This window comes from Hyperoodon ampullatus (genome assembly GCF_949752795.1).
Source record: "Hyperoodon ampullatus genome assembly, chromosome: 8".
In the NCBI taxonomy this organism is placed as follows: Eukaryota; Metazoa; Chordata; class Mammalia; order Artiodactyla; family Ziphiidae; genus Hyperoodon; species Hyperoodon ampullatus.
The window spans coordinates 80,398,132-80,422,497 of NC_136921.1; the positions used below are offsets into that span (position 1 = coordinate 80,398,132).

Below are 24,366 nucleotides of genomic sequence, written 5' to 3' on the forward strand. Positions count from 1 at the left end.
ACCCGTGTCCCCTGCATCGGCAGGCGGACTCTCAACCACTGCACCCCCAGGGAAGCCCTAGCAAATCTCAATTCTTTCAGTTGCTTGGGCCAAAAATCTCCTCTCTCACACACATAAAATCCAATCCCTTGACAAATTCTGCCAGCTCTATATTATAAATAGACCCAGAATCCATCAACAACCTTGATACCAAACACCTCTGTTCAAGCTGCTAAGTGGTCTTCCTGCTCCCAAACTTGTCACTTTACACTTTATTCTCAACATAGCAGCTGTAGTGATCCTCTTAAAATGTTAAGTTTGATCACAGAACTTCCTTTCCCATCCTCCAACGGCTTCCGACCTCAGCCAAAATAAGATCTGGAGTTTGATAATCTGTCGTCCCTTACTTCTAGCCTCTCCAAGCTCCCCTAGCTTTCGCCCTAGGCTCACTGCACTCCGATCCTATGACTCTTGCCTTTTCCTTGAACACACTTAGGACAATTCCTACTCAGGTTCCTCTGCACAGTCTGTTCCTGACCTTAAGATTAACACCTCTATTTCTCTGCCTTACTTTTGTCTGAGGGCTTGTCAGGGCAACTAACATACTTGTTTATCCTGTCTCCTTCCATTAGAGTAATTAATCCCATGAGTATAGGTTCTTGTCTCCACTGCCTGGTGTCACACATATTTGCTAATGTATAAAATCTCTAGAATAATGTCTGCCACATGGTAGGCACTCATATTTACTGAATGAATGCATTCAGTGAATACCTCCCACAAAGATGAGGTACCTAAGCACGTAATTGGGAAGGAAAAAAGGTCTTACCACCAAGGTACTCAGAATTAGCTGTGTTAGGTTTTAGAAACTGATTATGTTTTATTTTTAAGAAGATGAGTGTTGAAAACTATGCACTGGACTTATTAGCAAGGAATAACTGGGAACCTTAGGGCTTTAGAAGAGTTTCATGAGGAAGGTCAGACAACAAGCCCAGCCACCACGCGCAGGTAGGTAAAGCATCAAGAACAACCTTGCCCACAAAATGGACTTCGCTTTCAAGAGAAGTGGTACCATAGAAGGTCTGATAGGCACTTCCTGCTGCTACCATCAGCTCCCCACCCCCTGCTTTCATCATTGAAGGCACCTTCTCATGTCCAAGTTTTGCTCCCCCAAGTCACCGTTTGAATGCCCTCCCCATTCACTCTGCCTTTACCTATATTATCTATCCTTCAAGGTTCATATTGAATCACAATTCCTTGGTACATTTTCCCTATTGCACACCGCAATGAACTCTAACAGTTTTAATGTTCTTATATGTATGACTGTCTTATTTCCTAAGGTACTTTGAGTCTATGATGAAAACCCATCTTATAACTTTATTTGTTTGTTTGTTTGTTTATGGCTGCATTTGGGTCTTCGTTGCTGTGCACGGGCTTTCTCTAGTAGTGGCAAGTGGGGGCTACTCTTCGTTGCGGTGCACAGGCTTCTCACTGTGGTGGCTTTCCTTGCTGCGGAGCACAGGCTCTAGGCGCGCGGGCCTAGAGTAGTTGTGGCACGCGGGCTCAGTTGCTGTGGTTCGCGGGCTCTAGAACTCAGGCTCAGTAGTTGTGGCGCATGGGCTTAGTTGCTCCACGGCATGTGGGATCTTCCCAGACCAGGGCTCAAACCCGTGTCCCCTGCATTGGCAAGCGGGTTCTTAACCACTGTGCCACCAGGGAAGCCCCCAAAACCCATCTTAAATTACTAAAGGTAAACCAACTTAAAAAAAAAAAAAAAAAAAGGAAAGCAGAACAAAGCACTTGTTGAAGCATTATTTACATGGAACTTCTATTAAGAACATCTTAGTGTTCTCTATTATTATAATAAAGCATTTGTCACCTTTGGTCCTGAAAATTGGAAAGCATGTTGAGAATCAAACCACGATCCTTCCACAATGAATTAGAAATCCAACAGGGAAGATGCAATATGTAAGTAATTAAACAACAAGTACAAAGCAAAAAAACGAAGTGTCATAAAACAGATGGGTAACCTTGAAGACTCAGAGCAATGAGAGCGAGCTAAAATGAGCTCTGTGGGGATGTGAAGGCAGGTATTAAGGTAACTTCAAAGAAAAAAGGGACTCAGTTCTTGAAAGAATAGTAGTATTTAGGAGGAAGAGCCTGTAGGATCATTTATATGTTGGTTCCCGACTGTGATCCATTTACATTAAATTCAGGAATGTGTCTATCCAGTTAAAGTTTGCTCACTACATGGTATAGTCTAGTGAAAAGAATACCAGGCAGAGGCCTGGATTTGGCCTGAATCCTAAGTAGATTTAAGACTTTGTTAACTTACTTGATCTCTTACTCACCAGCAAAAGTTTTAAAATAGCTTTTACCTACTCACATCTCTCCCAATGTTTTACATTTCTTAGTTGAGATGCTTGGAAACGATAACAAAATTAAGTTAAATGTCACCCAAAGCCAAAAGTACAGTGAAAATAATCAAAGCTTTTAACATAATCTAAGCATAGGAAATTCTGGTAAAGCAGAGTAATACATCAACATGCAATAACAACTGTAATTTACAGCTTAGACAAATGCTAGTTTTCATTAATATATTAAAAATGAAGTAACTGCCGTTGAAGTCCCCCCACCCTTTTAAATGGGAATGATGTTTGGGCCAGTTTCCTGCTCAAGTGATTTCCACATAAGCTCCTCAGAGGCCACTACCTTCAACAGTTACAGCAACAAATTTTACACAAGGGTGGCGGAGAGAAGGTTATACTGAAAAGATATTTGAGATAGAAACCTTTTCTGTGTCAACGCAAAAATTCACCACTCAAGCCCTAAAAATAACAAGCCACGGTAAATTATCGTTTAGGTAAAACATCGTTTTATTCATGAAAATTATCTCAATATTATATTCAATGTTCATAATGAAAATTAAGGTACAATTCCACGTTATGCAATAACTGATCTTTAAAATACCCAAACTTAATTTTAACAGAGAATTCAAATTACCATTTGAATGGTATCCTGCTACCACTACTGACTTTTTTTTATCACTTGATCTACAAAGCACTTCAAAATCATGTGTCCACTGTAATCATCACTCCATCCCTGTCAATATTAATATCCTTAAAATAAATGAAAAGGAATAAGAGATGCTCAGCAAAACAACAGAAATCTACTCAAATACCTCTACTTTGTTTGAAAGAAAAAAATCTTTCAATTGTATATGAGATATATCAATACTTGCATCCTTAATAAGCTACTCAAGTCCAATGGGCTTTCATCTGTTTGCTTTATTTATATAGTATCCTCATAGGTTCAGAGAAATACTATACAAAAATACAGCTTTGATATTAAAGACAAAATAAAAAAATGGAATTATAAGTCTTAAAACAATAGGTTAAAGTGTCACATTCTAATGACCAAAAAGAAATTTAACAGCCACCCTCTCTCAGTACAGAGGGCTATCAAACATTAGATGCATTATGGTAAGTGTTGACAAGACAGTCCTTTGAAGTACAGTATCTGGCAATGTTTTGATGGTTCCTACCTTACGCATTTCAACTATAAAGTGGAGATCAGTTCTTCAAAACAGTTTCTTAGTGTGTCTCTCTGGGTTTAATGAAACAAGAGAAGATTATATTAAACAAAAATCTGTCCCAATGGTGGGCATAACACTGTGCTATGTGCTTGGGGGAATGCAATTAAGAACAAAAGGTCCCTTTTCTTGATGAGCCTTATATCTAATCAAAGTAAATATATCTAAGTGGCTTTAAAAGATAAGCAGTGACAAAAGGCAACAAGGGGACTCCCAAGGCATTATATGACTCTTAACAGACATTTCTCTTGTCAAGGTCACCAATCATCTATGTGTGTTCAAATCTAATAGATAATTATACATCTCATCTCACATTTGAGTAAGCGCCTAAATTCCAATAAGGACACACTTCAAGCCCTCTGCTTGGGATTCTCTTCCCTTGGCTTTGTGTGACAATACAACCTACTGTTTTCCTCCTTCTTTACTGCCACTCCTCAGTCTCAATGCCCTTATCTCTTTGTCTGATTTCTAAGTGTTGAGGCCACCCCAGGGCTCCTTGTCTGCCCCCTTCTCTTCTCTTCTACAATCCTCAGGCCCAAGTAATTTCATGAAATTCCATGGCTTTAAACACCATCTGCAAGTTGATGACTCTCAAATTCAGGTCTCCAACCCTGAACTGTTTATTGAGTTCTGACTTATATGCTCAATAATCTCATGGTCTTTGCCATTTGAATGTCCCACAGGTATCTCAGAATCAAAACTCTTGATTCTCCTCTCTACCCCCAATTCTTATCCAAGCGTCCCCCCAGTCCCCCCCCATCCCTGGGAATGGCTCCACACTAACCCCCTTGTTAACTCAAGCAAAAATTCTAGGCATATTTTAATTCTTCTCTATGCCTATCTCCTATTTCCAATTCATTATCAAGTCTTGTGGGCTTTTAGCTCTAAAACACATCCTGAACCTGTATACTTTTCACCAGTTCCTCTGCTACCACCCTGGCAATTAAGCCATCAGCTCTTGATTGGACTGCTCCAACAGCCTCCTGACTTGTCTCCCCGCTTTTGGCTCTTGTCCCTTAAAATGTATTATTCTCTGCAGTAGTCAGGAGTGATCTTTTTTTTTTTTAATATATTTATTTTTACCTATAAATTTTTGTCTGCACTGGGTCTTCAGTGCTGCGAGCGGGCTTTCTCTAGTTGTGACAACCGGGGGCTACTCTTCATTGTGGTGCACGGGCTTCTCATTGCGGTGGCTTCTCTTGTTGCAGAGCACGGGCTCTAGGCACGCGGGCTCTAGTAGTTGTGGCACGTGGGCTCAGCAGTTGTGGTTCACGGGCTCTAGAGCGCAGGCTCAGTAGTTGTGGCACACGGGCTTAGTTGCTCCGCGGCACGTGGGATCTTCCCGGAGCAGGGCTTGAACCCGTGTCTCCTGCACTGGCAGGCTGATTCTTAACCACTGAACCACCAGGGAAGCCCAAGAGTGATCTTTTAAACATGTAAATCAGACCACATCACATCTCTGACCCTTCACTGGTCTCCCAATACATTGAGAATAAAACCAAATTCCTGTTCTTGGTTTGCAAGGCCCTAGATAGCCAGCCTGGTGGTTCTCAAAGTGTGATTTCAGAGCAGCACCTGGGACCTTGTTAGAAATGCAAATTCTCAGACCCTACCCCAGACCTAAATAATCAGAAACACAGAGGGTAAAGCCCTGCAATGCACCTTCGACAAAACTCTCCAAGTGCTTCTGATGCATGCTAACGTCTAAGAAATCACTGAGCCAGCCCCTGCCAACCTCCCCTCTGTTTACTCAGTTGCAAATCCCTGTGTAATTCACACTGGCCTTCCTTCCCTTCCTTCACATCTGAGGGACTTGCAGAGCTGCTCCCTCTGCCCCAAATGTTTCCACCACAGAATTTCAAACTGCCTGCTCCTTCAGCTCATCCAGACAGATCAAATGTGTCCTCCTTGTATAGTGGTTCTCCGACCACTCAAAAGGGGGGGCCAACGCCTAGCCCCACCCATCTCAGCCCACGCTTCACCCAGTGGTGCTCAAATTTGGCTACACAATGGACTCACCTGAGGACTTTTATAAAATGCTGAGGTTCAGGCCCCACACCCGGAAATTCTGATTTACTGGCTATGGGGATTTTAAAATCTCCCCAAGCAATTCTGAAGTGCAGCCAAGTTTGAGAACCACTAGTCTAGTACAACGCCTGACAGACAGTAGGTATTCAATGAGAGTTAATGATTTACTTTCCTGAGAACTTTGTAATGTCTGAAACACTGCCAGAAGGTTGCTACTTAGGTCAATCAAGTTCGTGTAAATTCAGGAAGTTCTCAGAATCACTCAATGTAACAATCTTAAAAGTAGTCCCAAAGTTTAATAATAACTTTTCCAAATTTAAATTCCCATTATATATATATTTTTTACATCCCAACTTAGCTTTATATGGTTAGCATTTTTACAAACATCACATTGCTTCTTTTTTTTAATTTTATTTAACTCTTTATAAGCAGGTTCTTATTAATCTATTTTATACATATTAGTGTGTATATGTCAACCCAAATCTCCTAATTCATCCCACCCCACCACCTGCTTCCCCCCCTTGTTGTCCATACGTCTGTTCTCTACATCTCTGTCTCTACTTCTGCCTTGCAAACCAGTTCAACTGTATCATTTTTCTAGATTCCATGTATATGTGTTAATATACGATATCTGTTTTTCTCTTTCTGACTTACTTCACTCTGTATGACAGTCTCTAGGTCCATCCACGTTTCTACAAAAGGCCCAATTGCGTTCCTTTTTATGGCGGAGTAATATTCCATTGAATATTTCTTCTTTATTCATTCATCTTTTGATGGGCATTTATGTTGCTTCCATGACCTGGCTATTGTAAACAGTGCTGCAATGAACATTGGGGTGCATGTGTCTTTTTGAATTATGGTTTTCTCTAGGTATATGCCCAGTAGTGGGATTACTGGGCATATACCTAGAGATTACTGGGCCATATTTTTAGTTTTTTAAGGAACCTCCGTACTGTTCTCCATAGTGGCTGTATCAATTTACATTCCCACCAACAGTGCAAGAGGGTTCACTTTTCTCCACACCCTCTCCAGCATTTGTTGTTTGTAGATTTTCTGATAATGCCCATTCTAACCAGTGTGAGTTGATACCTCATTGTAGTTTTGAGGAAGGGTGTTAGCTCTTCTCTAAATGTTTGATAAAATTCACCTGTGAAGCCATCTGGTCCTGGACTTTTGTTTGTTGGAAGATTTTTAATCACAGTTTCAATTTCATTACTTGTGATTGGTCTGCTCATATTTTCTATTTCTTCCTGGTTCAGTCTTGGAATGTTATACCTTTCTAAGAATTTGTCCATTTCTTCCAGGTTGTCCATTTTATTGGCATAGAGTTTCTTGTAGTAGTCTCTTACGGTGTTTTCTATTTCTGTGGTGTCCTTTGCAACTTCTCCTTTTTCATTTCTAATTTTATTGATCCAAGTCCTCTCCCTCTTTTTCTTGATGAATCTGGCTAATGGTTTATCAATTTTGTTTATCTTCTCAAAGAACCAGCTTTTAGTTTTATTGATCTTTGCTATTGCTTTGTTTCGATTTGATTTATTTCTGCTCTGATCTTCATGATTTCTTTCCTTCTACTAACTTTGGGTTTTGTTTGTTCTTCTTTCTCTAGTTCCTTTAGGTGTAAGGTTAGATTGTTTGAGATTTTTCTTGTTTCTTGAGGTAGGCTTGTATTGCTATAAACTTCCCTCTTAGAACTGCTTTTGCTGCATTCCATAGGTTTTGGATCATCGTGTTTTTGTTGTCATTTGTCTCCAGGTATTTTTTGATTTCCTCTGATTTCTTCAGTGATCTCTTGGTTATATAGTAACGTACTGTTTAGCCTCCATGTGTTTATGTTTTTTTACCGTTTTTCCCCTGTAATTGATTTCTAATCTCACAGCATTGTGGTTGGAAAAGATGCCTGATAGGATTTCAATTTTCATAAATATACCAAGGCTTGATTTGTGACCCAAGATGTGATCTATCCTGGGCTTTCCTATGTGGTGCTGCCTCCTGCTTGGCCCTGCTGCCAGCTTCCTCCTCCCCAGTCTTCCCTCAGCCTGCACACCAGCCAGCTCCGTTATGGTGGCCCACAGCCCCAGCATCGTGATTAGTGATGATGAACCAGGTTTGACCTAGATTTATTTTGTATACCTAATCATTATGCTGAGGATTTGGAAAAAGTGTTTATTCCTCATGGACTAATTATGGACAGGCTTGAGATGTGATGAAGGAGATGGGAGGCCACCACATCGTGGCCCTCTGTGTGCTCAAGGGGGGCTATAAATTCTTTGCTGACCTGCTGGATTACATCAAAGCACTAAACAGAAAGTGATATATTTATACCTATGACTGTAGATTTTATCAGGCTGAAGAGCTACTGTAATGACAAGTCAACAGGTGACATAAAAGTAATTGGTGGAGATGATCTCTCAACTTTCACTGGAAAGAATGTCTTGATTGTTGAAGATATAATTGACACTGGCAAAACAATGCAAACCTTGCTTTCCTTGGTCAAGCAGCATAATCTAAAGCTGGTCAAGGTTGCAAGCTTGCTGGTGAAAAGGACACCTCAAAGTGTTGGATATAGACCAGACTTTGCTGGATTTGAAATTCCAGACAAGTTTGTTGTAGGATATGCCCTTGACTATAATGAATACTTCAGGGATTTGAATGTTTGTGTCATTAGCAAAACTGGAAAAGCAAAATACAAATCCTGAGAGTTCAAGTTGAGTTTAGAAACATCTGGAATCCCATTGAAATCACCAGGAAAATGATCAGATGTTCTAGTTCCGTGGCCAGCTGCTTAGTAGAGCTTATTGCATGTTATCGTCTAAGAATTTTATCTGTTTTGTATTTTAGAAAGGCCAGTTGCTGCATTCCCGAACTCTTTATTTGCACTAGGAGCCTATAGACTATCAATTCCCTTTGGGTGGATTGTTGTTTGACGTGTGAATGAAAAATCTCTTAAACCACACCACTACTGAATGAAAATATTGAAATTGTACCTGTAAGAAACATTGACAGAGAAGAATATATTAGTTTTTTAATTGGTATTTTAATTTTATATATTCAGGAAAGAACAGAAGTGACTGAATATTGTTAATTATACCACTGTGTGTTTAGAAAAGAAGCAGTCAGTTTCATATCAGTGACCGCATTGAGAGGTATCGTTATGTTGGATAAACCATATGACCTGGAGTTATTTTAGTAGGTTTCAGTAGTATTAACTGTATTTTCCCACTTGTTCATATTATTTCTGGCAAATCTTTGTCAACACTTCCTTTTAAATACAGGTAAATAAGTTCTAAAAACCTACTACTTTTTGAAGTCTTCAATGTAAAAATCCTTAAAAAAAAAATCCTTAAAAAAATCCTTAAAATCCTTAAAAGGCTGTCTCTTTAAAAGAAAAAAAAGAAAGATGTGATCTATCCTGGAGACTCTTCCATGTGCATTTGAGAAGAAAGTATAATCTGCTGTTTTTGGATGGAATGTCCTATAAATATCAATTAAATCTATCTGGGCTATTGTATCATTTAAAGCTTGTGTTTCCTTATTAATTTTCTGTCTGGATGATCTGTCCATTGGTGTGAGGTGTTAAAGTCCCCCACTATTATTGTGTTACTGTCAATTTCCTGTTTTAGAGCTGTTAGCATTTGCCTTATGTATTGAGGTGCTCCTATATTAGGTGCATATATATTTATAATTGTTATTTCTTCTTCTTGAATTGATCCCTTGATCATTATGTAGTGTCCTTCTTTGTCTCTTGTAATGTTCTTTATTTTACAGTCTATTTTATCTGATATGAGTATTGCTACTCCAGATTTTTTTTGATTTCCATTTGCATGGAATATCTTTTTCCATCCCCTCACTTTCCGTCTATATGTGTCCCAAGGTCTGAAGTGGGTCTCTTGTAGACAGCATATATAGCAGTCTTGTTTTTATATCCATTCAACCAGCCTGTGTCTTTTGGTTGGAGCACTTAATCCATTCACGTTTAAGGTAAATATCGATACATATGTTCCTATTACCATTTTTTAAATTGTTTTGGGTTTGTTTTTGTAGGTCCTTTTCTTCTCTTGTGTTTCCCACTTAGAGAATTTCCTTTAGCATTTGTTGTAGAGCTGGTTTGGTGGTGCTGAATTCTCTTAGCTTTTGCTTGTCTGTAAAGCTTTTGATTTCTCCGTCGAATCTGAATGAGATCCTTGCCGGGTAGAGTAATCTTGGTTGTAGATTCTTCCCTTTCATCACTTTAAATATATCATGCCACTTCCTTCTGGCTTGTAAAATTTCTGCTGAGAAATCAGTTGTTAATGTTATGGGAGTTCCCTTGTATGTTATTTGTCATTTTTCCCTTGCTAGTTTTAATAATTTTTCTTTGTCTTTAATTTTTGTCAATTTGATTACTATGTGTCTCAGCGTGTTTCTCCTTGGGTTTATCCTGCCTGGGACTCTCTGTGCTTCCTGGACTTGGATGGCTATTTCCTTTCCCATGTTAGGGAAGTTTTCGACTATAATCTTTTCAAATATTTTCTCGGGTCCTTTCTTTCTCGGTCTTCTCTTTCTGGGACCCCTATAATGTGAATGTTGGTGTGTTTAATGTTGCTCCAGAGGTCTCTTAGGCTGTCTTCATTTCTTTTCATTCTTTTTTCTGTCCCACAGCAGTGAATTCCACCATTCTGTCTTCCAGGTCACTAATCCATTCTTCTGCCTCAGTTATTCTGCTATTGATTCCTTCTACTGTATTTTTCATTTCAGTTATTGTATTGTTCATCTCTGAAAAATTAATTCTTCTAGGTCTTTGTTAAACATTTCTTGCATCTTCTCGATCTTTGCCTCCATTCTTTTTCCAAGGTCCTGGATCATCTTCACTATCATTATTCTGAATTCTTTTTCTGGAAGGTTGCCTATCTCCACTTCATTTAGTTGTTTTTCTGGGGTTGTATCTTGTTCCTTCATCTGGTACATAGCCCTCTGCCTTTTCATTTTGTCTGTTTTTCTGTGAATGTAGTTTTTGTTCCACAGGCTGCAGGACTGTAGTTCTTCTTGCTTCTGCTGTCTGTCCTCTGGTGGATGAGGTTATCTAAGAGGCTTGTGCAAGTTTCCTGATGGGAGGGGCTGGTGGTGGGTAGAGCTGGGTGTTGCTCTGGTGCCCAGAGCTCAGTAAAACTTTAATCTGCTTGTCTGCTGATGGGTGGGCCTGAGTTCCCTCCCTATTGGTTGTTTGGCCTGAGGCGACCCAGCACTGGAGGCTACAGGCTCTTTGGTGGGGCTAATGGCAGACTCTGGGAGGGCTCATGCAAAGGAATACTTCCCAGAACTTCTGCTGCCAGTGTCCTTGTCCCCATGGTGAGCCACAGCCAGCTCCTGCCTCTGCAGGAGACCCTCCAGCACTAACAGGTAGGTCTGGTTCAGTCTCCTATGGGGTCACTGCTCCTTCCCCCTGGGTCCTGATGTGCACGCTACTGTGTGTGTGCCCTCCAAGAGTGGAGTCTCTGTTTCCCCCAGTCCTGTCAAAGCCCTGCAACCTAATCCCACTAGCCTTCAAGTGGTGATTCTCTGGGAACTCCTCCTCCCATTGCCAGACCCGCAGGTTGGGAAGCCTGATGTGGGGCTCAGAACCTTCACTCCAGTGGGTGAACTTCTGTGGTATAATTGTTCTCCAGTTTGTGAGTCACCCACCCAGAGGTTATGCGATTTGATTTTATTGTGATTGCGCCCCTCGTACAGTCTCACTGCAGCTTCTCCTTTGTCTTTGGATGTAGGGTATCTTTTTTGGTGAGTTCCAGTGTCTTCCTATGGATTATTGTTCAGCAGTTAGTTGTGATTCTGGTGCTCTCACAAGAGGGCGTGAGTGCATGTCCTTCTACTCTGCCATCTTGAGCCACCCCATTATATTTTCGCTTCCTTTTCTCTAAGAAGGAAGGTCCTTATGGAAGGAAGGAAAACATAAATTTCTCTTGATATTTTTCACTGAGTTATAATTTATACACAGAAAAATGTACAAATATAAGTGAATACATTTTCACATATATATACACACTCAAGGAAACCCCACACAAAGATATAGAGTAGGAAAGTGTATCTATACATTAAAAATTAAATATTAAATTTCTCATATCTGTCCCATAAATGTTGCTGCAATTTCATCTCGTCTCAGGGTTTTCCTAAATATCTTATGTGGGATGTTTATTTTATGCACAGTTAAGAAAGTCAAACATCAACAAGAAGAGAGATGAGAAAAGCCTTCAGTAGAAAAGGGCGTATCAATGGAGGAGATAAAAATTCATCAAAACAAATAAGCAAAGTTGAAAAACAGGCTTGAAAGCAATGTAAACAATGAGTCACAAGACAGTCAACCATATTATTGGGCACCCCCTGTGTTCTCAGTGCTATGGAAAGAATCTGGGTAGATTAAAGAAATACCACATGAGGTCCTCTAATACCAGTAGCTTAAAAATGAAATTAGTCCAACCAAACAATTTCAAAGATATCCTAAATGGACCCTACAAAAACTAACTTAACTGAATGCCTGTCTAGTTCCAGGAACTGTGCAAATGTTTTACATAGATAATCCCTTAACAAGTGTTATCCTTTTAAAAAAAAAATTAGTATCTTATTAAATTCTTAAACATTTATAGAGATTAGCAAGTAATTTTTCTCCGAAACAAACTGAAACTTCAAAACCATGACCCAGTGCTCACTTCATGCCCCATTCACTCTGTGCATAGGCTTCTGCTCAGTAGGTAATACATGTCAGTAGCAACTGGGCTCATCATCATCTACTGAAAGCTTCCTTTGAACTTCGTATTTGTTGCCTTGCAGGCAATGTACTGATATATGGAAAAGTCAGTGCCGTTTACGGAAGTTAGTCTGAAAAGGTAAATAAAAAATGTGCTTGACACTACAATTTAAAAATTCAAAAATGATTAAAAAAAACATGGGGAGAGAGGACTATGCAAAACTTTTTGGGCTTCTTTTTTCTTTGCCATATAAAAATTAAGTATAAAAAGCCCTATAAAGTTATATTTCCACTTTTTCAAAAGAGGTTAAATACTTATTAAATTTAAGATAAAAAAATCATCCACACTTGAATTGTTTTACTTATTATGTTCTCTGAAACAACAAAATAGTAAATGTAAAAAAAGAAATTTTCTTCTCTAAAAGGAAGTTAAAATGTTCTTAGTTTGCAACCTAGATGTCCTTCAGTAGGCCAATGGACAAATAAACTATGGTACATTCAGACAATGGAATATTATCCCATTATTTCCATTTTTTCCACTAAAAAAGAAATGAGCTGTTGTCATGAAAAAACATGGAGGAGCCTTAATTTCATATTACTAAATGCAAGGAGCCAGTCTGGAAAGGCTGCATAATGTATAATTCCAACTATATTACATTCTGGAAAAGGCAAAAATATGGAGACAATAAAAAAGACGAGTGGTTGCCAGGAGTTGTGGGGAGAGATGAACAGGTAGAGCACAGAGCATTTTTAGAGCAGTGAAAATACCCTACATGATACTATAAAGATGAATACATGTCATTATGTTTTTGTCAAAACCTGTAGAATGTACATCAAGAGTGATTACTAATGTAAACTATAGACTTCAGGTGATTATGATGTGTCAGTGTAGGTTCAGTTGTGACAACTGTACCACTCTGGTGGGGAATACTGATAATGGAGGAGGCTGTGCATGTGTGGGGACAGGGGTCTATGGGAAACCTGTATCTTCTGCTGAGTTTTGCTGTGAACCTAAAACTGCTCTAAAAACATTGTCTTAAAAAAAAAAAGAGTTCTTAGTTGGAATGTTTTTTCAATTTTCAAAAGCACACTAGGTAAGGAACTGAAATGTGGATGTTATAATTATTAAAATATATGCACATATGCATGTTAAACAGTGGGAATGTATATGTCAGCCAAGCAAGCACACTGGTAGATTAACCAACCATAAAATGAAAGCAGAAGTTGCTTTCAAGTCACAATCTCAATAATCTACTCTCAAATATGTACTTAGGTAAATACCAAACAGCATTTAGTCATCTCACTCTGTTAAAGTTTTAAATCTATGTTGAGGAGTAGTGTGTGTTGGCATAAACCGTATTCAAAGGCATAACATTCACTGCATACTGATAAAGAAAAGTCCTTGGAATGGATTTTCCAAGTTAAGTTTCCTAGCTACAAGTTTTATCAAACATTGGCTAGAAAAACTACTTGGAAATAGTGTCTCACAGTTTAGAAATATTAAAATCTAAAGTAGCACCTGATACAAAAATTAACCTAAAGTTGATCTAAATGTAGAATATAAAACTATAAAATGTTTAGATCAAAATGTAGGAGAAAATCCTTGGGACTAAGGCTTAGGCAAAAGAATCTCAGACATGACATCAAAGACACAATCCATAAGATTTTTAGAATATCAAGAAACTAAACCATCAAAAAGTAAAATCTTCTGCTCTGTGAAAGACCCAGTTATGAGGATAAAAAGACAAGCCACAGACTGGGAGAAAATATTTGTAAGTCACATAGCCAACAAAAGACTTATATCCAGAATATAGATAGAGCTCTCAAAACGTGATAGTAAGAAGACAAAGAATCTAATCATAAAATGGGCAAAGGTTTGAACACTTTACCAAAGAGGATGTGAGAAAGAGGCACATGAAAAGATCTCAACATTATTATCCATTTAGGGAAATGCAAATTAAAGCTATGATGAAATACCACTATGCACCTAAATTAAAACTACTGAATATATCAAGTACAGACAAGAATGTGGAGAAACTAGATCTCTCATAGGTGACTTGAACAAGGTGAGTGCAAAATGGCACAGCCACTTCGGGAAATGGTTTGGCAGTGTAATATGAAGCTACATACTCATGCCATATGACCCAGCAATCTATTCCTAGGTATTTACATGAGAGAAACAAAAACTTATGTTTGCATAAAACCTGTATGTCAATGTTTATTGCAGCTCTCCTCATAACAAACCCAGACAGGGAACAGCCCAAATGTACTCCAACGTGAGAATGAATAAACAAACTGTGATGCATCCATACAATGGAATACTACTCAGCAATAAAAAAGCAAGCCTTGATACACTCAGCATCTTGGATAATCTCAAGGGCATTATGCTGAGTGAAAAAGCCAGTCTCAAAAGATTACATACCATATGGTTCTATTTATGTGAGTCCCAAGTGATAGACTTATGGTCATAGAAAACAGATCACTGGCTGCCAGGATTGGAGGCAAGGTTTAACTATTAAGAGTAACATAAGGGGGCTTCCCTGGTGGCACAGTGGTTAAGAACCTGCCTGCCAATGCAGGGGACACGGGTTCGAGTCCTCATTCCGGAAGATCCCACATGCCATGGAGCAACTAAGCCCATGTGCCACAACTACTGAGCCTGCACTCTAGAGCCCGTGAGTCACAGCTACTGAGCCTATGTGCCACAAATACTGAAGCCCGTGCACCTAGAGCCTGTGCTCCGCATCAAGAAAAGCCACTGCAATGAGAAGCCCATGCACCACAATGAAGAGCAGCCCCCGCTCGCCGCAACTAGAAAAAGCCCACGTACAGCAGTAAAGACCCAACACAGCCAAAAATAAAATTAATTAATTAATTAATTAATTTTTTTAAAAAAAAGAGTAATGTGAGGGAGTTCCTTTATGGTGATGCAACAGTTCTGTATTCTGATGGTGGAATGTCACGCAAATCTATACATGTAATAAAATTTCACAGAATTATAAATCAAGACAAATTTTTAAAAATAATAAAGAATGCATGTAAAAGCTGATGAAATCTAAATAAGGTCTGTACCTAAGTTAATAGTATTGTACCAAAGTCACTTCCCTGGTTTTGATAATGTACTATGGTTATGTAAGACATTATTATTGGGGAAAGTTCGGAGGAAGGCAGAGGGAAACGCCTGCACTATTTCTGCAATTTCTTCCAAGTCAAACTATTTAAAAGTAAAACACAATAAAAATATTTCTAAGCTAGTGATTCTCAAAATTCAATAAGCATTAGAATCAGCTATGGAACTTGTTTCTAATACAGATCTGCTTGGGTGGCCCCATGTTGTACCTTTTTAAATAGAATCTGCATATGGGGTCCAGGTGATATATACTAGTGGTCCAGCACATTACAGTTTGAGACCCACTGGACTAAAATAAAGGCAAAGGTATTAGAATGATGATCTCCACAATGATCTCCACCAATGATTTCCATCAATATGTATTGTTCTATTTAATGGCTAATACTAAAGAAGTCCTACCTACACAGAACCTCATTCACAGACTATCTTACTGAGCCAAGAGGTTCTCATTTATAGACTCAGTGAAAGACATACGAATGATCTATTTTAAAAACACAAATACCATTATTCATAACACAAATCTGTTATATCAATACAGAAGTGAAAATGCTGATATTAAAAAAAAAAATGTTATTAAAACAAAGGCATGTAGGGAAAACATATTCTCAGTAAGAAAAAAGGTCACATTTTTAAATGTCTATAAAAGGTCCTTACCTATGCTTCTAGGTAAAATCACTACTGTTGGCAAACTATACACACATATATAAGCATTAAGGCATTTGACCTAAAAGTTTCTTTTACTGGAAAATAAAGCATTAAAAGGTCAACCTAGAGTCCGGAGGAAGATGGCGGAAGAGTAAGACGCGGAGATCACCTTCCTCCCCACAGATACATCAGAAATTCATCTACACGTGGAACAACTCCTACAGAACGCCTACTGAACGCTGACAGAAGACCTCAGACCCCCCAAAAGGCAAGAAACTCCCCACATACCTGGGTAGGGCAAAAGAAAAAAGAATAAACAGAGACAAAAGGATAGGGACGGGACCTGCACCAGTGGGAGGGAGCCGTGAAGGAGGAAAGGTTTCCACACACTAGAAGCCCCTTCGCGGGCGGAGTCTGCGGGTGGCGGAGGGGGAAAGCTTCGGAGTAGCCGAGGAGAGCACAGCAACAGGGGTGTGGAGGGCAAAGCGGAGAGATTCTGGCACAGAGGATCAGAGGATCGGGGCCGACCGGCACTCACCAGCCCGAGAGGCTTGTCTGCTCGGCCGCCGGGGCGGGCGGGGCTGGGAGCTGAGGCTCGGGTATCGGGTTTCAGTCGGAGCGCAGGGAGAGGACTGGGGCTGGCGGCAGGAAGAGCCTGAAGCGGTTGGTTCGCCGCGGCTAGCCTGGAGGGAGTCCGGGGAAAAAGTCTGGAGCTGCCGAAAACGCAAGAGACTTTTTCTTCCCTTTTGTTTCCTGGTGCGCGAGGAGAGGGCATTAAGAGCGCTGCTTAAAGAAGCTCCAGAGACGGGCGCGAGCCGCGGCTGAAGGCGCGGACCCCGGAGACGGGCGTGGGACGCTGGGGCTGCTGCTGCCACCGCCGCCGCCACAAGGCCTGTGTGCGAGCGCAGGTCACTGTCCAGCCCCCGTTCCGGGGAGCCTGTGCAGCCTGCCACTGCCGGGGTCCCGGGACCCAGGGACGGCTTCCCCGGGAAAGCGAACGGAGCGCCTCGGGCTGGTGCAAGGTCACGCCTGCCTCTGTCGCCGCAGGCCCGCCCCGCACTGCGTGCCCCTCCCTCCCCTCGGCCTGAGTGAGCCAGAGCCCCCGAATCAGCGGCTCCTTTAAACCAGTCCTGTCTGAGCGAAAAACGGACGCCCTCCGGCGACCTACGCGCAGAGGCAGGGCTAGGTCCAAGGCTGAGACCTGGGAGCTGTGAGAGCAGAGAAGAGACAGGGAAATCTCTCTGCGCAGCCTCGGAGGCAGCGGATTAAAGCTCCACGGTCCGCTTGATGTGCCCTGCATCTGTGGAGTGCATGAATGGACAGCGAATCATCCCAAATTGAGGAGGTGGACTTTGAGGACAAGATTTAAGATTTTTTCCCCTTTTCCTCGTTTTACAATGAATTATCCCAAATTAAGGAGGTGGACTTTGAGAGAAAGATTTCAGACTTTTTCCCCTTTTCCTCTTTTTACAACGGATTATCCCACATTGAGGAGGTGGACTTTGAGAGCAAGATTTTCGATTTTTCCCCCTATTCTCTTTTTCTGAATGTGTATGGGTATGCTTCTGTGTGAGATTTTCTCTGTATGGCTTTGCTTCCACCATAGGTCCCAGGTTTCTATACGTCCGTTTTTTTTTTTTTTCTTTCTTTCAATAATTACTATTTTTAATAACGCTGCTATATTATATACTTTATTCTATTTTACTTTATCTTCCCTCTTTCTTTTTTCCTACCTTCCCTTCCTCCCTCCCTCTGCCCCTTTCTTTCTTTCTTTCTTTCCTTCCTCCCTCCCTCCTATCTTTCTTTCCTTCCTCTCTCCCTCCCTTCTTCCTTTCACTCTTTCTTTTTCTCTCCTTCCTCCCTCCCTCCCTCCTTTCTTTCTTTCTTTCCGTCCGTCCTCCCTCCCTCCCTTCTTTCTTTCTTCCTTCCTTCCTTTCTTTCCTTCTTCCTTTCTTTCTCTCTCTCTTTCTTTCTTCTACTAATTCTTTCTTTCTACTTTTTCTCCCTTTTATTCTGAGCCGAGTAGATGAAAGGCTCTTGGGGCTGCAACCAGGAGTCAGTGCTGTGCCTCTGAAGTGGGACAGCCTACTTCAGTACTCGGGTCCACAAGAGACCTCCCAGCTCCACATAATATCAAGCAGCGAAAATCTCCCAGGGATCTCCATCTCAACACCAGCACCCAGCTTCAGTCAACGACCAGCAAGCTACAGTGCTGGTCACCCTATGCCAAGCAACTAGCAAGGCAGGAACACAACCCCACCCATTAGCAGAGAGGCTGCCTAAAAACATAATAAGGCCACAGGCACCCCAAAACACACCACCAGACGTGGACCTGTCCACCAGAAAGACAAGATCGAGCTTCAACCACCAGAACACAGGCACTAGTCCCCCCCACCAGGAAGCCTACACAACCTACTGAAACAACCTTAGCCACTGGGGACAGACACCAAAAACAACGGGAACTACGAATCTGCAGCCTGCAAAAAGGAGACCCCAAACACAGTAACATAAGCAAAATGAGAAGACAGAAAAACACACAGCAGGTGAAGGAGCAAGATAAAAACCTACCAGACCTAACAAATGAAGAGGTAATAGGCAGTCTACCTGAAAAAGAATTCAGAATAATGATAGTAAAGCTGATCCAAGATTCTATTTCCAAGATCCAAAATCTTGGAAATAGAATAGACAAAATGCAAGAAACAGTTAACAAGGACCTAGAAGAACTAAAGATGAATCAAGCATCGATTAAAAACACAATAAATGAAATGAAAAATACTCTAGATGGGATCAATAGCAGAATAACTGAGGCAGAAGAACGGATAAGTGAGGTGGAAGATAAAATAGTGGAAATAACTGATGCAGAGCAAAATAAAGAAAAAAGAATGAAAAGAACAGAGGACACTCTCAGAGACCTCTGGGACAATATTAAATGCACCAACATTTGAATTATAGGGGTTCCAGAAGAAGAAGAGAAAAAGAAAGGGACTGAGAAAATATTTGAAGAGATTATAGTTGAAAACTTCCCTAATATGGGAAAGGAAATAGTTAATCAACTCCAGGAGGCACAGAGAGTCCCATAGAGAATAAATCCAAGGAGAAATATGCCAAGACACATATTAATCAAACTGTCAAAAATTAAACACAAAGAAATCATATTAAAAGCAGCAAGGCAAAAACAACAAATAACACACAAGGGAACCCCCATCAGGATAACAGCTGATCTCTCAGCAGAAACTCTACAAGCCAGAAGGGAGTGGCAGGACATAATTAAAGCGATGAAGGAGAAAAACCTGCAACCAAGATTACTCTACCCAGCAAGGATCTCATTCAGATTTGATGGAGAAATTAAAACATTTACAGACAAGCAAAAGCTGAGAGAGTTCAGCACCACCAAACCAGCTTTACAACAAATGCTAAAGGAACTTCTCTAGGCAAGAAACACAACAGAAGGAAAAGACCTACAATAACGAACCCAAAACAATTAAGGAAATGGGAATAGGAACATACATATCAATAATTACCTTAAATGTAAATGGATTAAATGCTCCCACCAAAAGACACAGATTGGCTGAATGGATACAAAAACAAGACCCATATATATGCTGTCTACAAGAGACCCACTTCAGACCTAGAGACACATACAGATTGAAAGTAAGGGGATGGAAAAAGATATTCCATGCAAATGGAAATCAAAAGAAAGCTGGGGTAGCAATTCTCATATCAGACAAAATAGACTTTAAAATAAAGACTATTAGAAGAGACAAAGAAGGACACTACATAATGATCAAGGGATCGATCCAAGAAGAAGATATAACAATTGTAAATATTTATGCACCCAACATAGGAGCACCTCAATACATAAGGCAAATACTAACAGCCATAAAAGGGGAAATCGACAGTAACACACTCATAGTAGGGGACTTTAACACCCCACTTTCACCAATGGACAGATCATCCAAAATGAAAATAAATAAGGAAACACAAGCTTTAAATGATACATTAAACAAGATGGACTTAATTGATATTTATAGGACATTCCATCCAAAAACAACAGAATACACATTTTTCTCAAGTGCTCATGGAACATTCTCCAGGATAGATCATATCTTGGGTCACAAATCAAGCCTTGGTAAATTTAAGAAAATTGAAATTGTATCAAGTATCTTTTCTGACCACAATGCTATGAGACTAGACATCAATTACAGGAACAGATCTGTAAAAAATACAAACACATGGAGGCTAAACAATACATTACTCAATAACGAAGTGATCACTGAAGAAATCAAAGAGGAAATTAAAAAATACCTAGAAACAAATGATAATGGAGACACGACGACCCAAAACCTATGGGACGCAGCAAAAGCAGTTCTAAGGGGGAAGTTTATAGCAATACAATCCCACCTTAAGAAACAGGAAACATCTCGAGTAAACAACCTGACCCTGCACCTAAAGCAATTAGAGAAAGAAGAACAAAATAACCCCCAAAGTTAGCAGAAGGAAAGAAATCATAAAGATCAGATCAGAAATAAATGAAAAAGAAATGAAGGAAACGATAGCAAAGATCAATAAAACTAAAAGCTGGTTCTTTGAGAAGATAAACAAAATTGATAAACCATTAGCCAGACTCATCAAGAGAAAAAGGAGAAGACTCAAATCAATAGAATTAGAAATGAAAAAGGAGAAGTAACAACTGACACGGCAGAAATACAAAAGATCATGAGAGATTACTACAAGCAACTCTATGCCAATAAAATGGACAACCTGGAAGAAATGGACAAATTCTTAGAAATGCACAACCTGCCAAGACTGAATCAGGAAGAAATAGAAAATATGAATAGACCAACCACAAGCACTGAAATTGAAACTGTGATTAAAAATCTTCCAACAAACAAAAGCCCAGGACCAGATGGCTTCACAGGCGAATTCTATCAAACATTTAGAGAAGAGCTAACACCTATCCTTCTCAAACTCTTCCAAAATATAGCAGAGGGAGGAACACTCCCAAACTCATTCTACGAGGGCCACCATCACCTTGATACCAAAACCAGGCAAGGATGTCACAAAGAAAGAAAACTACAGGCCAATATCACTGATGAACATAGATGCAAAAATCCTCAACAAAATACTAGCAAACAGAATGCAACAGCACATTAAAAGGATCATACACCATGATCAAGTGGGGTTTATTCCAGGAATGCAAGGATTCTTCAATATATGCAAATCAATCAATGTGATACACCATATTAACAAGTTGAAGGAGAAAAACCATATGATCATCTCAATAGATGCAGAGAAAGCTTTCGACAAAATTCAACACCCATTTATGGTAAAAACCCTGCAGAAAGTAGGCATAGAGGGAACTTTCCTCAACATAATAAAGGCCATATATGACAAGCCCACAGCCAACATTGTCCTCAATGGTGAAAAACTGAAACCATTTCCACTAAGATCAGGAACAAGACAAGGCTGCCCACTCTCACCACTCTTATTCAACATAGTTTTGGAAGTTTTAGCCACAGCAATCAGAGAAGAAAAGGAAATAAAAGGAATCCAAATTGGAAAAGAAGAAGTAGAGCTGTCACTGTTTGCAGATGACATGATAGTATACATAGAGAATCCTAAAGATGCTACAGAAAAACTACTAGAGCTAATCAATGAATTTGGTAAAGTAGCAGGATACAAAATTAATGCACAGAAATCTCTGGCATTCCTGTACACTAGTGATGAAAAATCTGAAAATGAAATCAAGAAAACACTCTCATTTACCATTGCAACAAAAAGAATAAAATATCTAGGAATAAACCTACCTAAAGAGACAAAAGACCTGTATGCAGAAAATTATAAGACACTGATGAAAGAAATTAAAGATGATACAAATAGATGGAGAGATATACCATGCTCCTGGATTGGAAGAATCAATATTGTGAAAATGACTCTACTACCCAAAGCAATCTACAGATTCAATGCAATCCCTATCAAACTACCACTGGCATTTTTCACAGAACTAGAACAAAAAATTTCAAAATTTGTTTGGAAAAACAACAGACCCCGAATAGCCAAAGCAATCTTGAGAACGAAACACGGAGCTGGAGGAATCAGGCTCCCTGACTTCAGACTATACTACAAAGCTACAGTAATCAAGACAGTGTGGTACTGGCACCAAAACAGAAAGATAGATCAATGGAACAGGATAGAAAGCCCAGAGATAAACCCACGCACATATGGTCAACTTATCTTTGATAAAGGAGGCAGGAATGTACAGTGGAGAAAGGACAGCCTCTTCAATATGTGGTGCTGGGAAAACTGGACAGGGACATGTAAAAGTATGAGATTAGATCGTTCCCTAACACCATACACAAAAATAAGCTCAAAATGGATTAAAGACCTAAATGTAAGGCCAGAAACTATCAAACTCTTAGAGGAAAACATAGGCAGAACACTATGACATAAATCACAGCAAGATCCTTTTGGACCCACCTCCTAGAGAAATGGAAATGAAAACAAAGATAAACAAATGGGACCTAATGAAACTTCAAAGCTTTTGCACAGCAAAGGAAACCATAAACAAGACCAAAAGACAACCCTCAGAATGGGAGAAAATATTTGCAAATGAAGCAACTGACAAAGGATTAATCTCCAAAAATTACAAGCAGCTCATGCAGCTCAATAGCAAAAAAAACAAACAACCCAATCCAAAAATGGGCAGAAGACTTAAATAGGCATTTCTCCAAAGAAGATATACAGACTGCCAACAAACACATGAAAGAATGCTCAACATCATTAATCATTAGAGAAATGCAAATCAAAACTACAATGAGATATCATCTCACACCAGTCAGAATGGCCATCATCAAGAAATCTAGAAACAATAAATGCTGGAGAGGGTGTGGAGAAAAGGGAACACTCTTGCACTGCTGGTGGGAATGTGAATTGGTACAGCCACTATGGAGAACAGTATGGAGGTTCCTTAAAAAACTAAAAATAGAACTACCATATGACCCAGCAACCCAATACTAGGCATATACCCTGAGAAAACCATAATTCAAAAAGAGACATGTACCAAAATGTTCATTGCACCTCTATTCACAATAGCCCGGAGATGGAAACAACCTAAGTGTCCATCATCAGATGAATGGATAAAGAAGATGTGGCACATATATACAATGGAATATTACTCAGCCATAAAAAGAAACGAAACTGAGCTATTTGTAATGAGGTGGATAGACCTAGAGTCTGTCATACAGAGTGAAGTAATTCAGAAAGAGAAAGACAAATACCGTATGCTAACACATATATATGGAATTTAAGAAAAAAAAATGTCATGAAGAACCTAGGGGTAAAACAGGAATAAAGACACAGACCTACTGAGAATCGACTTGAGGATATGGGGAGGGGGAAGGGTAAGCTGTGACAAAGCGAAAGAGAGACATGGACATATATACAGTACCAAACGTAAGGTAGATAGATAATGGGAAGCAGCCGCATAGCACAGGGAGATCAGCTCGGTGCTTTGTGACCGCCTGGAGGGGTGGGATAGGGAGGGTGGGAGGGAGGGAGACGCAAGAGGGAAGGGATGTGGGAACAGACGTATATGTATGATTCACTTTGTTATAAAGAAGAAACTAATAAAAAAATAATAATAAATATAAAAAAAATAAAAGATCAACCTAGACATTACTTCATATACAACAAAATAAGAATTAAAACCCAAGAATTCTGCCAAGACTTCCTTCAATTATTCCCTCACTAAGTGGCACAACTTTCAAACCCCGGAGCCATGGTTTTTGATTTTACGTTGTGGGGGGTCTTTGTGCCAACCACCTGCTAGGCCCCTTTCACCTTTCCTCAGGGAGAGTGATTCACAGTTTCCCACTGTCTTCCATCCATCTTATTATCAGGAGAAATGTAGCAATATAACAGAATAAATCAAGTCTTAGAACACCTAAGGCTGCTAATTTCTGAAAGACCGCTGATTTCTATCTTAAACAGTTGCTACAGGCTCCTAAGTCCTAGTTTACTTGCTCTCAGCTCTGTGGAAAATTAATTCTTTTGGATGAAGAATTAGTCATTTTCTGATTATGCTCAAATAGTTCAACTGTTTAATAATTATCAAACATAATAATTAGAAAAATCTAGAATGTGGATAGTCTACAATCCAGTTTCTCTAACAAGTTGACAATGTGGGGAAAAAGATGGGGGTGGGGGTAAGAACTGTTATAGAATGAGAGATTTAAGTGACAAAACCACCAAAGTAATGTGTGAAACTCAATGCAATTT

General features: G+C 39.8%; 1 protein-coding gene and 1 pseudogene across 2 annotated transcripts in view; one reads left to right on the forward strand and one right to left on the reverse strand.

Annotated features, from left to right (window-relative positions):
- Nucleotides 1-24,366, reverse strand: part of COBLL1 (cordon-bleu WH2 repeat protein like 1) — a 172,919-nt gene that overhangs the window by 72,728 nt on the left and 75,825 nt on the right. The gene's annotated exons all lie outside the window — the stretch shown is intronic.
- Nucleotides 7,655-8,292, forward strand: LOC307056945 (hypoxanthine-guanine phosphoribosyltransferase-like; annotated as a pseudogene). Its single transcript has one exon. The product of its transcript is annotated as a hypoxanthine-guanine phosphoribosyltransferase-like (transcript).